The following is a 14618-nucleotide window of genomic DNA, read 5'->3' as shown; positions in this document are numbered from 1 at the left end:
ATTGGTTCGGAACATGAAAAATTGGTGCTCAGTGTTTTCTCAGAGGGCCGAACTAAAGCCAACGTCATGTTATTAACGTATTATTATTGAAGTCCCGGTGTGAACGCCGGTTCGAGATTACATTCAGGAGCCAGCTCCGGCCGGTGTGAAAGGCCTAAATCATGTGGCTTCTCTCCTGTGTGAATCGTCTGGTGTGATTTAAGACTAGAGATATGACTAAAGCTCTTCGCACACTGGTCACAGGAGTAGGGTTTTTCTCCTGTGTGAATTCTCTGGTGTGTTTTCAGATTAGACAGTTGACTAAAACTCTTCTCACACTGGTCACAGGAGTATGGTTTTTCTCCTGTGTGAATTCTCTGGTGTGATTGCAGATTACTCAAATGACTAAAGCTCTTCCCACACTGGACACAGCAGAAGGGCTTCTCTCCTGTGTGAATCGTCTGGTGTGATTTAAGACTAGAGAAATGACTAAAGCTCTTCTCACACTGGTCACAGGAGTAGGGTTTTTCTCCTGTGTGAATTCTCTGGTGTGATTTCAGATGAGGCAGTTGACTAAAACTCTTCTCACACTGGTCACAGGAGTAGGGTTTTTCTCCAGTGTGAATTCTCTGGTGTAATTTCAGGTTAGACAATTGACTAAAACTCTTCTCACACTGGTCACAGGAGTAGGGCTTCTCTCCTGTGTGAATTCTCTGGTGTAATTGCAGATTACCCAGATGACTAAAGCTCTTCCCACACTGGATACAGCAGTAGGGCTTCTCTCCTGTGTGAATTCTCTGGTGTAATTTCAGATGAGGCAGTTGACTAAAACTCTTCTCACACTGGTCACAGGAGTAGGGTTTTTCTCCAGTGTGAATTCTCTGGTGTAATTTCAGGTTAGACAGTTGACTAAAACTCTTCTCACACTGGTCACAGGAGTAGGGCTTCTCTCCTGTGTGACTTCTCTGGTGTAATTTCAGATGAGGCAGTTGACTAAAACTCTTCTCACACTGGTCACAGGAGTAGGGCTTCTCTCCTGTGTGAATTCTCTGGTGTAATTTCAGACTAATCAGATGACTAAAGCTCTTCCCACACTGGTCACAGCAGTAGGGTTTTTCTCCTGTGTGAATTCTCTGGTGTCTTTTCAGACGAGACAGTTGACTAAAGCTCTTCTTACACTGGTAACAGAAGTAGGGCTTTTGTCCTGTGTGAATCATCTGGTGTGTTTGCAGATTATGTTGAAGACTAAAGCTCTTCCCACACTGGTCACAGGAGTAGGGCTTCTCTCCTGTGTGAATTATCTGGTGTTTTTTCAGATTAGACAGTCGACTAAAGCTCTTCTCACACTGGTCACAGGAGTAGGGTTTTTCTCCTGTGTGAATTCTCTGATGTGTTTGCAGATTAATCAGATGACTAAAGCCCTTCCCACACTGGTCACAGCAGTAGGGCTTCTCTCCTGTGTGAATTATCTGGTGTCTTTTCAGACGAGACAGTTGACTAAAGCTCTTCTCACACTGGTCACAGGAGTAGGGCTTTTCTCCTGTGTGAATTATCTGGTGTCTTTTCAGACGAGACAGTTGACTAAAGCTCTTCTCACACTGGTCACAGGAGTAGGGCTTCTCTCCTGTGTGAATTCTCTGATGTCTGTTCAGACGAGACAGTTGACTAAAGCTCTTCGCACACTGGTCACAGAAGTAGGGTTTTTCATATCGTTTCTCTCCATGAATCCGCTGGTGTCGCTCTAATTCATATGACTTTCTGAAGCACTTTCCACACTTGTCACAGCAGTATTGTACACAGTAAGGTACTGGTACCGAGTAAGGTATGTGATTTCTCTCTGTAGTAACGTTTGTCCCATATTGGTCAAACCATTGCCTTGGTTTGTCAATGTTCTTCTGTTTGTTAGTGGAGGGAAGGCCAGGGAAGATATCTGTTGGAGAAAAGAGGGAAGAAAAAAGAGATTTAACTAAAACAACTACGAGAACATAGAGGGTCAAGCATGAACAGGGATGACTAAAAAGGTCAAATCAAAGTTTTGTTAAATCCACAAAATGTAAGCACTTTACTTTTAGATGGAAAATAAGCTTTGTGGTTAGTTCATCATAACTCTAAATACAATTATTTTGTACTCCGATGTTTACAAACATGACAAAAGATACACATTCATTTTGAAACTGTTGCGTTTAAGCTTTTGTGTGGTCAGTGTTATCAGTATATTGTAAACAGAACATGTTAGCATTTGTTAGAAGGCCCTGGTCAATGGCAAGTTGGTCCTCCCTGGTGGAGAGAAGTAATTTTAACTGGCATCTGTTCGTATAAAAGGCCATTATTGGTGATATTCCATCCGATATCTCCACACTGATGAAATGGTCCTGTGGATTTTACTCGTTCCAGTGACTGGCTTGTACTTCAGGTACCTAAAATTAACTCTTTATCTTCTCTGCCCCCAACACATGGAACATCTTACAATTCACTCTGAAACTCAATACACTGGTATCCATTAGTCAGTTTAGATATTTGAACACTAATAATTCTGTCAGTCTGCAGCTGTTTCAAAATATTTCTATTTCTATTATAATTGTATTGTTTTAATTGTTTATATTGTTTTTATTACTCTTATTGTTATTTTATATTGTGTGATGTACTTGCTCTCAATGGACCTCATGCACCAACATTCTCGTAAGTTTCCTTGTAAATAACCTAGTAGGAAGTTCGTTAGAGAACCTACGATAGTCCCCCTGGAGTCATCAACGCGTGGTGACTCGCCAGTCCTCATGATGTAGTGGCAAGTGACAGTAACATAGCGTTCGGTCGTCATGGGAGTCCAGCTGTCTGTCGTCAATGCAACCTTGCGAGCAGCGGTAACATTAGTTAGCTGCGCAAGCAACTCCGAACTTTGCAAGCTCTCCTTGCCGTCAACCATATCGATCGTTTTTTATTTGACTTGTTACTTTTTTCAAAATCAACACTTCTCTTAGCCTGCTTAATTGAGCAAGTTGCTGTCGCTCTTGTTTTTTTCCCCTCACTTATTTTCCAGGCACAGATGTAGTTGCCTCCTCGTCATAGTTATATTGCACCCTCTATCTGTTCATTGAAACATGCTTTGAAAATACACCTTTCTACTGATGGCTACAATATAATAAGAGACAGACAACAATGTAACATATCATTGTTTGATAGTAGATTGAGTAAATGTCATGTGTTTGAGTAAATCCTTAACAATCAATCAATCGATCTTTGATTAATTGTTAACCTCCCTAGTAGAAAGAGAAAGTAACATACCGATATCCTGGTCTGTGTCGCCCTCCTTCATCTGAAAGGAAATATCCCCGGGTGGGTCAAGTGTGTCCTCCTCCTCTTCTGTTTTAATAATCAGTAGGTTGCTGGGTGAACCTGGGGCAGAGGGAGACATTTATAGTATGTATAGTCCAGTACTTTGTAAAGCATTTTAAAACCAAAAAGAAAATAATCTATTCAAAACGGCATTACCAATTTCTTGGAAGGAGCAGCTTGATAAGACTCACACAATATGCAAGCTTTGCAAAACAACAATTAGTATTTTGGGAATATTACAAACAAGAGGACTCGCATCACATTTAGCCTAAAGGCAGCAGGTTGTCATAATGAATCTAGTCAACTTCCTCTTAAAGATTGGACTGATAGGGCTGAAACGATACCTTGAGAAAACGCACTGTGTTTTGCAGATGATTATTAAAAGGGGACATATTTTAGTCCTTTTCAACTAGTTAATATAGGTATTTGAGGTCCCATAAATATGTTTTTGACATATCTTTATTTAATTTTTTTTAATCTTTTTCCCCCTCCTTTTTTCTCCCATCCCAATGTTAGTCGTTATGCCAATTCCCAATCCCCTTCCTGGTCGCTGCGCACTCTACCCCCTACAGTCGGTCTGGGAGAGTGGAGGCTATCACATGCTTCCTCCGACACATGTGTAGCCAATCAACCGCTTCTTTTCACCTGGCAGTGCGGACTCTCACTGAGAGGGTGTAACATGTGGAAGGATCACACTACCCCCCTTAGATCCTTTCCTCGCTGAGCAGGCGCCCCAACCGAACTGTAGGAGTCGCTGTTTACAACAACCAGGACCCACCCACCGGCTTTCCCACCCTCTAACACTGCCAATTGTGTTAGTACGACGGCCGGCCAAGCCGGAAGCAACGCAGAGAGCTGGGCTCGATATGTTTTTTTGCGAAACAAAAAGCACTCAAGATTATGCATTCTAGCAGCCTCTATACCCCTCTGTTGTCATGTTCTCAACAGGCTGTTTCTGTGCCTGTAACGAGCAAGCTGCTCCATTAACCCATTGAAACCAGGAAACACATTTGTGTGTACATATGCAGGCTATATAATGCATTATTAGCAGGCGTTTTAGGTCTAAATGGGTTAACATTTACATTTAGCTAACGCTTTTATCCAAAGCGACTTACAAATTGTGTACAACAAGTCAGCAGGAGGGGTACACCTCTGGTGGCTAAGGGTAAGTGGTATTGTTTGTGCCAAACTTCAGTGCTTCCCTCTGAATGCATAGTAGTATAGGATTCCCGCAGTAACATAGTAGGCATAGGGATATAGGCATATAAGCATAGCAGTGGTGCACGAGCCTGTACCGTTGAATTAAATTCAGAACAAACTGTCAGACTAGGCATTGCAGATCAAATACTCAAGATCCAGCAATAGCATATCAAACTTACTGTTAAAAATTTTAAATATGGCATTTTTTGTATCAACTTTTTCTCCTCTTTTTTCAATTTTTCTCCCATCCCAATTTAGCCGTGCCAATTCTCCCCTCCCCTGTCTTGATCATTGCTCGCATGTGCCCCCCACTGGCCGGTTGTAGGGAGGATAGAAGCCCATCACATGTCCCCTCCGATACATGTGTAGGCAGCCAGTCGCATCTTTTCACCTGCCAGCGCGGACTCTCATTTGGCGAGGAGTAACGTGTAGGAGGCTCACACTGCCCCCGCCATTTTCCTGTCTCTGCTGTGCAGGCGCACCAACCGACCTGTAGGAGTCGCTGTTTACAACGTCCAGATTACCACCCATCGACTTCCCACCCGCTAACTCTGCCAATTGAGTTAGTATGACGGCCAGCCCAAGCCGGAGGCAACGCCGACAGCCGGATTCGATACCGGTGTCTCTTGCGTTGGTGACGAGTGCAGTGTCCGCTGCGCCACCCAGCCGCCCTAAATATAGATTTTTTTTTTTTCAACTTTAGGTAGAAAAGATAAGATTTATGAGCGGGCTGCCATCTTGTACATGCACATTTTCCCAAGGTCTCTTCACATGCGCACACACACACATACAAGCCAGGTGGTACTAACTAGGTCGATTGAGGATGCAATTCTGAATGGCTCATTTCAAGATGAATAAAACTAGGAAAGGTAAATGATTCCAGCAGCAGCCCATATTGTATGCAAGCAATGCTACAGAAGAGTGCCATGGAAGGGTCCTAGCGAAACAAATTTAGCAAAGCACCTAACGTTAAAGCACTGACACACCATTCTCCATACATTAAATAGTTTGGAGAGGTTGATTTAATAAACAATTAAGATTATTAACTGTTGTTGATAGGTGTATTGCTCAATAGCCATTTGTTATGCTCTCATGCGAAGCAAACCCCCCTCAGAGCTATCAGGCCTGAGAAATCATGCAGCTGGGTTTCAATTGATAAGAACAATACTTTGACTATGGTCAATAGTAAAGTAACTCAGAACATGCAGACAGCTGCACCATACCAGGGGCTAGTTGCATAAACTTAGTTTAAGACAGTCTGTTGCATAGACATTAGGACTTATTTTGAGGTAGAAAGGTTAGCCAAGTTAGTTAGTTAAGACTGCTGTTGCCTTGGTATCAGCTAAGCAGCCAAACTAGAATTGTTTCCATTTCTCAAACCAGTTTTTCTTATGTCAGTAACAACATTTAATATTATGTTATGTTCCTTTAGTTAATATATTTATAACATTTTGTTATTCATTTAGAATACAGCTAGCAAGCTGCTAGCAAGATAACCTAGGGTGACAGTGCAATAAAATAGTAAAATTATGCAATAGAATGAACAGAGTAAAATACTGCTACAGTACAATCAACAGCAGAGTGTATTAGAAGGCTATGGTGAAGAGGTACATTTTTAGCTTATATATTTTTTTAATATTAAGAGATCTAGCTTCCCTAATGTCCATAGGTAGTGTGTTCCATAACTTTGGTGCATAGTTTGCAAAGGCTGCATCCCCGATTTCCCTTAGACTGTGGCTTGGAACCTTCAATAGACCAGTAGTAGATGATCGCAATGTTCTAGGAGGCACATAGTTGACTAGAGAATTTGCAATGTAGCTTGGTCCTGTTCCATTTAGTGCTTTGTATATAAGGAGGAGGACCTTGATATCAATTCCAAATGTTACTGGAAGCCAGTGTAGGTTAGCTAATAGTGGAATGATGTGGTCTCTCATCTTGGTTCTAGTTAGTAGCCTAGCTGCCGAGTTTTGAATGAGTTGGAGTCGTTCTGTGGTTCTTTTTGGGAGGCCAGTGAGAAGTGCATTACAGTAGTCAAGTCGGCTTGAGAGGCATGGATCAGTTTTTCAGCATCTTTTTGATTTATAAACGGCCGTACCATAGCTATGTTTCTAAGGTGGAAAAATTATGTTTTTGTCACCTTGTTGATAATAATAATAATAATTTTATTTATTTGTATAGCACTTTTCATACAGTTCAAAGTGCTTCACAACAGTAAAAAAAAATACAGGCATAAGCTAGCATAAAAAAGATAGAGGTAGCAAGGTAAGGTAAATCACAGTGTTTCACATTAGGATCTAGCATCCCAATAGGCTCTCTGTTTACAGTTTCATCCAGTAATACAAATAATAAAAATAGTTTAAAATGATTCAGTTTAAAAATAGTCTAAAAATTATAAAATAGAACGGACATACAACAGGGTATTTAACATAAACAGAGCAGTGCATCAGTAAGAAGTAAAAAGTGTGATAAAATAGTTCTCTTAAAATTACAGTGCATACAGTAGGAGGTAGTGAGATAAAATTAGCATAGAACCGACACATGAATTTGATAGGAAGTGTATAAAAGTAGGCAGGGTAAGAATAGTGCAGGTAAGTACAATTTGTGTCAGGATGTCCCTGATGTTTCATTTAAATGCCTGAGCAAAGAAATAGGTTTTAAGCTGTCTTTTGAAGATGTCTAGTGAGTTGGCTTCCCTGATGTTTTGGGGTAGTTTGTTCCATGGTTTTGGGGCATAGTTGATAAAGGCTGCATTACCGATCCTCTTTAGACTGTTTCTGGGAGCCTCTAGTAGTCCAGCAGCTGATGATCGCCGTGTTCTTGCTGGCGTGTAATTTATTAGAGTGTTGGCGATGTAGCTAGGTCCCTGTCCATTTAGAGCTTTGTATGTAAGGAGAAGGACCTTAAAGTAAATTCTAAATGTTACAGGAAGCCAGTGTAAAGCAGCTAAGACTGGACTAATGTGCTCTCTCCTTTTGGTTCTAGTTAGCAGTCGGGCTGCAGAGTTTTGGATTAGCTGAAGCCTCTCTGTGGTTTTCTTATGGAGACCCGTGAAAAGTGCATTACAGTAGTCTAACCGGCTAGATATGAATGCATGATTTAGCTTCTCAGCATCGTTTTGATTAATAATTGGCCGTACTTTTGCTATATTTCTGAGATGGAAGAACGATGTTTTCGTTACTTTGTTAATATGAAAATTGAAGTTCAGTTCTGAATCTATGATAACCCCGAGACTAGTGACCTACTCCCTTGTGCAACTCCATAGTTGTTGTCATATATCTCAGACATGTGGCCTCCTAGTTTAACATAGAATTTCCTCCCTCTGATGCATGTTTTAAACCAGCTTAGCACATGTTCTGAGAAACCGACAAGGTTTTCAAGACGATCGATTAGAATATCGTGATCGATTGTATCAAATGCTGCACTGAGATCTAGCAGGATAAGGATGGAGATCACTGATTATTTTGGTGAGGGCAGTTTCAGTGCTATGATATTTTCTGAATCCCGACTCTATTGATGTGTGATTTAAAGTAGGGATGTCCCGATCCGATCATGTGATCGGGGCCGATCACGTGATTTTCCGAAGATCGGGATCGAAAAAAAATAAAATAAAGGGATTTTCTTTTATTTATTTTTTTATTCAACAAACACGTTCACGTCTTAAACTCATACTGAGGCCTTAGTTTTGGTTTTAAATTGCATATCATCATTCATTTATTTATTGTCACACAGAGCAGAAGAATTTTGCCAAAACAAACGCATTTCCTTTGATTTAATTATACATCAAATGATTTAATGTCAAGGATTGCAATGCCTCGCTTGAATGAAGTTATCTTTTCACCTGGATAACGTCAACATTCAGGGTGAATGTAATGTGAAAAATTGGGATAAGAAAAAATATATATATATATTTAAAAAATAATAATTTATCGGATCGGGAAAGATCGGTATCGGTAGCCTCTTCATGTCACGCACCACCTAGAGGGCGCTCGCACACCACAAGGGGTGCGCGCACCACAGTTTGGGAACCACTGCACTAGGATAAGCTCAACCATCTGCACGCCAGCCACAGACGATAAACTCGTTTGCGAACGGGTTTTTATATACAAGGCTTTAGGCTCATGTGCGAACACGTCACCCGTGTTTATGTACTTCACCAAGTAAAGAGAAAACAGACAATTAAAGAGAGGGTCAAAGACCTTGGTACAAGCTACATACAGTATATGATTACTTCTGTAGACTAACAGTCTAACCTGGTTGTGGACTCGATGCCATGTTTCCCAAACGTAACAGAATACACACAACCCCCTCAGATAAAAAAGGTAAAGTTCACTCTTCTTCATGATGAGGGAAGACAAGTCTTTCGACCGAGTGCTAGCCACAGGCCTTGCTAAGCACACATATAGCGACCAGAACAATTTACAAGAAACTATCCTACTCTCTAAGCAAACACACAACCCCACAGGTAGGTGAGGGTTTATACATCGTATCCCCAATATATAGTGAATAAACACAGTTTGTAACAAAAAACAGTCCCTCACCAGGAGGGACCTTTTATTTAGTAACAAAAATTATATGTTGGGGAGGGTAAGGGGACAGGCGTAAACAGGGGAGTCACTAGCGGCGCCTGCCGCATGCAGGGCGGTGTTTGCCCCCACGGGGAGCCGGCCCGGAGGAACGGTTCTGGGAGGCCTGGTCACGTCGATCCCTACCGTCACCTCCGGGCGTGGGGCGGGTGGCTGCGGCGGACGAGGCACTCCCTCCACTCCTGGCCTTCTTCGCCGAAGGTCCAGAAGCGGCGACGGTGGTGAGCAGGGGAATCCTCTTCTGTTCCGACACCCGGGCCTGCTCCAGGGTCGCCCTGGGATAGAGTGGCCAGGGCGCGCTCCTTCCCGGCGGCTATCGCCTGCAGCTGGGTAAGGTGCAAGATGGCTCCAGCCGCCTGGGCGTGAAGATATTGGTGATGGTCATCCAATACCGACCCGCCCGCCATCATCCCCGACATGTAGCGAGCTAGCTGCGCGATGTTGGAAGTCGCAACTAGGCTCTGAGTCGTGGCGATATACACCTGGTCACTCCAATTAGCCATCTGCCTAGCCAATTTCCCTTGGGGAACTGGCTTACGCAACGGCTCCCACACCATTTCGGGACAAAGTATGGATGCCATCGGGCTATCAAGCCGAGGCACCCCGTCCTTTAGCCCCTGGACCAACCCCGCCACCCGCGTGACTGGCACTTAGGCGGGGGTATGGCCAGTGATGCGGGAGATTACCTGTCCCTGTTTCACGCAGGCCTCCATTGATGGGAAGAATGGGCATACAACGCCCATCTCTCTCACAGGACGACGTTGCCAGAGATGACCTATCATGTCATCAGGAACAGGTGCAGGCAGAGGCTGCGGCAACGCCACGCCATTAACGACGAGAGCGAGCAGAGGCGAAGAGTCTGCGTCGCAAATCCCCAGCAACCAGAGAAGCTGTCGGCCTGTCGGCCGACTGTCCACTGGCGGGGGAACCAGGGCCGGAACCAGGCCATCTCACGGGAGATGGAGGCTCAACGGCCCCTCGGAGAGGCAAACTGACCACCGGGCGCCGCCCGGGCGTATCCGACTGCCGCGACCGCGGAGTCAGAGACGCACGGACGACACGGCAATGGAGAAGCGCTGGTGAAGGGTGACGTTGCGAGCGTCCAAACCCTCCGAAGGTGCAAACATTATGTCTTCGCTTTTCTCGTAAATTGGTCAGAAAGAGAAAAATAAGATACAATGTCCACGTAGCTCCTTTCCAACAACTATTTCGGCACTAAACTCAAGTGGTGTATACAGACACTTGTCGTGGTGAAAATAGGGAAGGAGCTGTTAGTATGGCCACGTCCCCACTTATGTAGAGGAGCGGATGTGGGTGTGGCCAGGCGGATGGGTGTGTACATGTAGAGACATTTTATTCAGAATTAGATTGAAAGGGATAAGGTTCCACTACGAGCAGAGCGTAAGCTATATGATAATATAACAGTGTTTCACTGCTGAACTTTAAGTTCTGTCACTTTATTGAAGGTGTTTGATCATAATAATGTAGGAATAAACCTGTAAAATAACAGTGTTTCACTGCAAAAAGAAATAAACAAAATTATCTGTAAATTAATTGCTTTTCCACTTTATTTTTATTCTGGTATTTTAATGTGATTTTACAGTAAATCTTTGGCAGCCATGCTTCCAGACATTTACTGTTTTTTTTTACCATTTTTCCGCCCTGTGTATACAATATAGTATGTAGCATGGAGACATCATACAATATAGTATGTAGCATGGACAAATCATACAATATAGTATGTAACATGGATAAATCATACAATATAGTATGTAGCATGGAGGATTCATACAAGTATGTAGCATGGAGAAATCATACAGTATAGTATGTAGCATGGAGAAATCATACAGTATAGTATGTAGCATGGAGAAATCATACAGTATAGTATGTAGCATGGAGAAATCATACAGTATAGTATGTAGCATGGAGAATTCACAGAAAAGGTTTACGTAGCCTTCAATGGGTCTGTCAGGCTAGTAGCTAGGGCAATGGGAGTGTGTTTTCTGAACAACCATGAAGGCTACATGAATAATAATAGGCATACAGTAGCCTATATCATGTATGATTAAGAATTGATATATAAATAAATATAAATTCACAATTATAATGATTTGAATGAGATTATCTGCATGAATGAACGCGTGGTTTGACGTCTACTATAATCAAAATTCAACCAGAATCTTTTTTTCCTGTTCTATACAGACAGTTGTCTTTACACTCATTACTTTTAATAAAAACTGTATTGGTAGAAAAATACAAGGAATGTAAAGATAACACACACCTCTTTCATCATAGGTTCTACAGCCAGATTAGAACTGGACCCAGGTAAAATGGCTGCAATATGGTTAGGGCTGTCTTAAATACTTCGAAGCTTCGTTCGATGGCACAAGCTTCGAACATTAAAAAAAAATCGAAGTAAAAAAAATAAAAAAAAAAAAAATAAAAATAATTCAAAAAAAAATTTGTTCAATTTTTTTTTACTTCGATTTGTGTGTGTGTGTGCGTGTGTGTGTGTGTGTGTGTGAGAACTACCCATCCCAGTTAGGACAGCCGAATCCCGTCCAATCTTTCGCCGTCGACTAAAGACTCACTTCTTCAACCATTATCTGAAATGATTTATAAAAAAAAAAAAAAAAAAAAAATCTAACCGTGACTAACCTTACTGTCATGCACTTTTCCTAATAAACTAACCTACACTGTAACACGCAACACTTTGATAAACATTGTTACTCAGCTGATAGAGTTGTACCCTTCTTGCTGTCTTGTCGTACAGAACTTGTAAGTCGCTTTGGATAAAAGCGTCAGCTAAATGACTAAATGTAAATGTGTGTGTGTGTGTGTGTGTGTGTGTGTGTGTGTGTGTGTGTGTGTGTGTGTGTGTGTGTGTGTGTGTGTGTGTGTGTGTGTGTGTGTGTGTGTGTGTGTGTGTGTGTGTGTGTGTGTGTGTGTGTGTGTGTGTGTGTGTGCGCGTGCGTGTGCGCGCATGGGGCCATTGGGTGGGGCCGGGGGACAAATACACTGGAGGAAAGTAACCCAGCTCAGCACTGCCCAAATTATATCATCACTATTGCCTGTTTGAAGGATATCATCCTCAAATACATATACACCTACATGCCTTGTAGAATTCCACACATAAGAAAGAAAGATACTGGGATGAATAAACAAAATAGGAAATAAAATTTAGATAAGGTGCTACTGAGATGTTTTGGTGAGTTCTTTGTTTTTTTGTGGACGTTTCCCTTCTTAAAAATGCATGAACATTCACTGATAATTGGTCTGTAGTGGAGTCTACAAGGTCTACATTGCCGGACCATGTAGAATCCGGACCTTGTAGACTGACATAATTCTGTGCATAGTTTAGTCTACACAGGCCATATTTCAAATAATCAAAATCTTACTTCATTCATCTTAAACATTCTTGATTTGGGGGATTGGTAGTTCCCATGAAATCTGAAGTTGTTCAAACGACAACAGCGATCCACCTTGAATTAAATCACACAGCCGAGTGAAACCTTGTTGGCTCAGTCACGAAAGGGGCTACTTAATTAATTAATCCAACCCACTTTATTTATAGAGCACATTTAAAAACAACAAAGTTTATGAAAGTGCTGTAGAAGTCCCACAACATAAGATAAACAATTTTAATTTTTTTTTTTTTAAAAATTAAAAATTAAAATCAAAAAAAAAAAATTATTTTTTTTATTTTTTTTCCCGAAGCTTCGAATTAAAATTGAAGCTCGGCCCCGAAGCTTCGATTGCCAAAAAAAGCTTCGAAGGTCAGCCCTGAATATGGTTCCATCCTAGCTGGTAGACCCAACCTCTACTGTGCTCAACCGCATACTATGAGGTTGGGTGAAAATACCATAGGCCAGAAAACATTGTTTTTCACATGCCCGATTGCGTAGTACGGTTTGAGGAAAAGACACGTGCAAAACGTGGATCTCCAACCTTTGCCAATCAAGTTGTACATTGTTTTAATTGATTGTTATCCTTACTTGTCTAATTGTTATGATTGTAGGCTATTGAGTTGAGTTTATTAGGATCCCCATTAGCTGTTTCATGACAACAACTAGTCTTCCTGGGGTCCACACAAAACATAAAACATTACATTCAACAAGACTTTTACAGAAAAGTAAATACAAAATAAAAATAAAAGATTTCCGACGTGCATTTTCCTTCAAGCATTGACTTTTGTATATTCCATCATATACCACTTATTTTCTGATTTTTATTTCATTGGAAAGAAAATAATGATAATAATAATGATGATAATAAAATAAGAATAAAGTACTTGATCTGCATTTACAGATGTCAGCCTTCAATTATCTTAAGGTACAACTACCTGAAATGACAATTAAAGAGAAGAATGAATCGCACTGATTAGGGATGGGTACCTTTCACATTTGAACCGATACGGTACCGGTACCTGTGACTCGATACCGGTACCCAACGGTACCTTTTTTCGGTACTTTAGTCTCAAGACATTTTATTTACCTACATCAGTTGTGAAAAAAATATCCAAACTTAAAATAACTACAATTTTGACCGTTTTCGGCTTGCCATTGCTCCGACTGCTTTGTTGTTGAATCAAGTCAAATCCTAGGTAAGCATATATTGTGCGTGTGAACGTTGACATGAAAAAAGAAAGGGTAACTTGAATCGATACTCGGTAGTACCCTACAGGAGACTGCAATTAAACACTGGCCCCTGTAAATATCCTAACCCAACCCCCTCCAATGTACAGTCATTTACCTAGTATGGTTGTCAATAGTCCAATGTACAATTTTGTTTGTTTGTACAGTGTCTCCCCCCCCCCCCCCCCCTCAATGTACAGTTTTGCCAATGTACAGTCATTTACCTAGTATGGTTGTCAATAGTCCAATGTACAATTTTGTTTGTTTGTACAGTGTCTCCCCCCCCCCCCTCAATGTACAGTTTTGCTTGTTTATACAGTGTGCCCCCCCCCCCCCAACCACCTCCAATGTAGATTACCCAGTATGGTTGTCAATATCCCAATGTACCCAACCCCCCCCACCCAACCTCCTCCAATGTAGATTACCCAGTATGGTTGTCAATATCCCAGTGTACCCAACCCCCCCCCACCCAACCTCCTCCAATGTACAGTTTCTACGTCAAATGTATATACTCCCTTTTCCTGACTCCTTCTGTATCACAAACAGTACTGTATTTGCAAATCTGGTATGTCATAAATGTATAGATGTAGCAGTACTGACTATCTGTATGTCATGTATGTCATATATGTCCTGATGAATTGAAAATGGGGGACGCTGATGTAAACAAGACGAAAGTCTTTCTCTGGTCTGCATCCCCTTAACAATTGTGTGTATTGAGCTGTACTGTATTGTACCCATTCTGCAATCTGTTAATAAAGTTTTCAATCAATCAATCAATCAAGTACCGACGTGTTTCGGTTCGGTACCTCAAAAGTACCAAATTCGGTACCCATCCCTAGCACTGATAAGGGCTGACTCACGCGTGTGTGTGTTACTGTGTGTTGCTGTG

At 41.7% G+C, this 14618-nt stretch overlaps 1 long non-coding RNA gene across 1 annotated transcript in view; it reads right to left on the bottom strand.

Annotated features, from left to right (window-relative positions):
- Nucleotides 1–1684: 1684 nt before the first annotated feature.
- Nucleotides 1685–14618, bottom strand: part of LOC311238264 — a 58544-nt gene continuing 45610 nt past the window's right edge. Inside the window, exons 2-3 of the long non-coding RNA XR_014620342.1 lie at nt 3262–3372; nt 1685–1909 (exon numbers count right to left, since the gene is read on the bottom strand). This is a non-coding gene — a long non-coding RNA (uncharacterized lncRNA). The remainder of the gene's footprint in view (nt 1910–3261; nt 3373–14618) is intronic.

This window comes from Notolepis coatsorum (assembly GCF_963971535.1).
Source record: "Notolepis coatsorum genome assembly, chromosome: 12".
Lineage (NCBI taxonomy): Eukaryota > Metazoa > Chordata > Actinopteri > Aulopiformes > Paralepididae > Notolepis > Notolepis coatsorum.
Note: the sequence above shows the minus strand (reverse complement) of the source record. Positions and strands in the feature narration are given on the sequence as shown.